Genomic DNA, 3143 nt, shown 5'->3' on the forward strand with positions numbered 1-3143 from the left:
GCCTGGACAACATGGTGAAATCCCATCTCTACTAAAAATACAAAAAAATTAGCTGGGTTTGGTGGTGGTGCCTGTAATCCCAGCTACTCGAGAGGCTGAGGCAGGAGAATCACTTGAACCCGGAAGGCAGAGGTTACAGTGAGACAAGATCACGCCACTGCACTTCAGCCTAGGCAACAGAGTGAGCCTCTGTCTCAAAAAAAAAACGAAAAGAAAACCCTAAAATTCCACCAAAAAACTGTTAGAACTAATATGCAAATGTGGTAAGCACACATAAAATGAAAGCAACATACAAAAATCAGGAGCATTTCTATACACTAACAATAAATTACCTAAAAAGAAAACATTCCCATTTACAATACCTCATACCTACAAAATAAAATAAAATAAAATAAAATAAAATACTTAGGAATAAATTTAACCAAAGAGATGAAAGACTTCTAAACTGAAAACTATAATACAATGGTGAAAGAAATTAAGAAGACACAAATAAATGAAAATCCTGTGTTCCTGGATTGAGAGAATTAATATTGTTCAAATGTCCATACCACCCAAAGCAATCTACACATTCAATGCACTCCCCATCAAAACTCCAATAACATTTTTTCACAGAAATAGATAAAACAATCCTGAAATTTGTATAGAACTATAAATGACCCTGAATAGCCAAAGCAATCTAGGTTCTTGAGCAAAAAGAACAAAGCTGGAGGGATCAAACTGACTGACTTCATAATCTGCTACAAACATATAATAATCAAAACAGCACGGTACTGGCATAAAAACAGACACATAGACCAATGGAACAGAATAGAGAGCCCAGAAATAAATACACACATTTATGGAAAATTAAGCTTCAACAAAAATGCCAAAAACATACAATAGGGAAAGGACAGTCTCTTCCATAAATCATGTTGGGGCAACTGGACATCCATATGCCGAGGAATAAAATTAGACCCTTTCTCACACCAGATTTTTAAAAATCAACTGAAAATGGATTAAAGATTTTGACATAAAACCTGAAACTATAGGCCGGGCGCGGTGGCTCAAGCCTGTAATCTCAGCACTTTGGGAGGCGGAGACGGGCGGATCACGAGGTCAGGAGATCGAGACCATCCTGGCTAACACGGTGAAACCCCATCTCTACTAAAAAAATACAAAAAACTAGCCGGGCGAGGTGGCGGGCGCCTGTAGTCCCAGCTACTCAGGAGGCTGAGGCAGGAGAATGGCATAAACCCACGAGGCGGAGCTTGCAGTGAGCTGAGATCCGGCCACTGCACTCCAGCCCGGGCGACAGAGCGAGACTCCATCTCAAAAAAAAAAAACCTGAAACTATAAAGCTAGAAGAAAACACATGGGAAAAACTCCATGACATTGGCCTGAGTAATTTTTGGATGTGACGCCAAGAACATCAGCAACAAAATCAAAAATAGACAAACGGGATTGCATCGAACTAGAAAGTTTCTGCAGAGTAGAGGAAACAATCAACAGAGTGAGGAGACCACCTAAGGAATGGGAGAAAATATATGCAAACAGTGCATCTGACAAGAGGTTAATATCCAAACTATATAAGGAAGCCAAACAACTCAATAGTAAAAAATCAAATAACCCGATTAAAATATAGGCAAGGAACCTGAATAGACATCTCTCAAAAGAAGACATACAAAGAGCCAAAAGTATATTAAAAATTGCTCTGCCAGGCATGGTGGCTCATGCCTGTAATCCCAGTACTTTGGGAAGCCAAGGTGGGAGGATTACCTGAGGCCAGGAGTTCAAGACCAGCTGGCCAACATGGTGAAACCCCATCTCTACTAAAAATACCAAAATTAGCCGGGTGTGATGGTGGGCACCTGTCATCCCAGCTACTTGGAGGCTGAGGCAGAAGAACTGCTTGAGCCTGGAAGATGGAGGTTGCAGTGAGCCAAGATTGTGCCACTGCACTCCAGCCTGGCCAACAGAACAAGATTCTGTTTCAATAAAAAATTTTTTTTAAAAATTGCTCAACATCACTAATCATCAGAGAGATGCAAATTAAAAACACAATGAGATACCACTTCACACCTGTTAGAATGGTTATTACCAAAAAGATCAAAGATAACAAGTATTGAAGAGGATGTGAAGAAAAGAGAACATGTGCACACTGTTGGTGAGAATGGAAATTGCTACAGCCATTATGGAAAATAATATGGAGGTTTCTCAAAAACTTAATAAAACTACCATTTTCAGCAATTCTACCAGATATGTGTTCAAAGAAAATGAAATCAGTGTGTTGGAGAGATAACTGCACTCCCATGTTCACTGCAGTATTATTCACGATACCCAAGATGTAGAATCAACCCAAGTGTCCATCAACAGATGTGTAAAGAAAATGTGGTATATATGCACAGTTCAATACTATTAACCATAAAAAAGAAGCAAATCCTGTTATTTGCAATCATATGGATATTATGTGAGTGAAAGAAGTCAAGCACAGAAAGACAAATGCCACTAATCTCGCTAATATATGAAATCTAAAAAAGTTGATCTCATAGAAGTAGAGAGTGGAATGGTGGTTGGCAGGGGCTGTGGAGAGGGACGGGTTCAGGAGATGTTGGTCAAAAGACGTAAAATTTCAGTTAATAGGAGAAATAAGCTCAAGATATATTGTATAACAGTAGTTTATTGTATAACTTTATTATATGACTAATTGATCACAATGAATTAAATTCCTGAAAATTGCTAAGAGATTTTAAACGTTCTCATCACAAAATAATTATGCAAAGTAATGCGTACATAACTTAGCTAAATTGTCATTCTACAATGTATACATATTTCAAAACAACACATTGTGCATAACAAATACATATAGTTTTATCCATTAAAAATAAATAAATAAGCCAAGCACGGTGGCTTATGCCTGTAATCCCAGTGCTTTAGGAGGCCACAGCAAGCAGATCATGAGGTCAGGAGTTCGAGACCAGCCAGGCCCATATGGTGAAACCCCGTCTCTACTAAAAATACCAAATTAGCTGGGCATGGTGGTGCATGCCTGTAATCCCAGCTACTTGGGAGGCTGAGGCAGAAGAATTGCAGTGAGCTGAAATCAGGCCATTACACTCCAGTCTGGGCAACAAGAGTGAAACTCTGTCTCAAAAAAAAAAAAAAAA

Source organism: Colobus angolensis, unplaced genomic scaffold, assembly GCF_000951035.1.
Source record: "Colobus angolensis palliatus isolate OR3802 unplaced genomic scaffold, Cang.pa_1.0 Scaffold2, whole genome shotgun sequence".
NCBI classification, from domain to species: Eukaryota; Metazoa; Chordata; class Mammalia; order Primates; family Cercopithecidae; genus Colobus; species Colobus angolensis.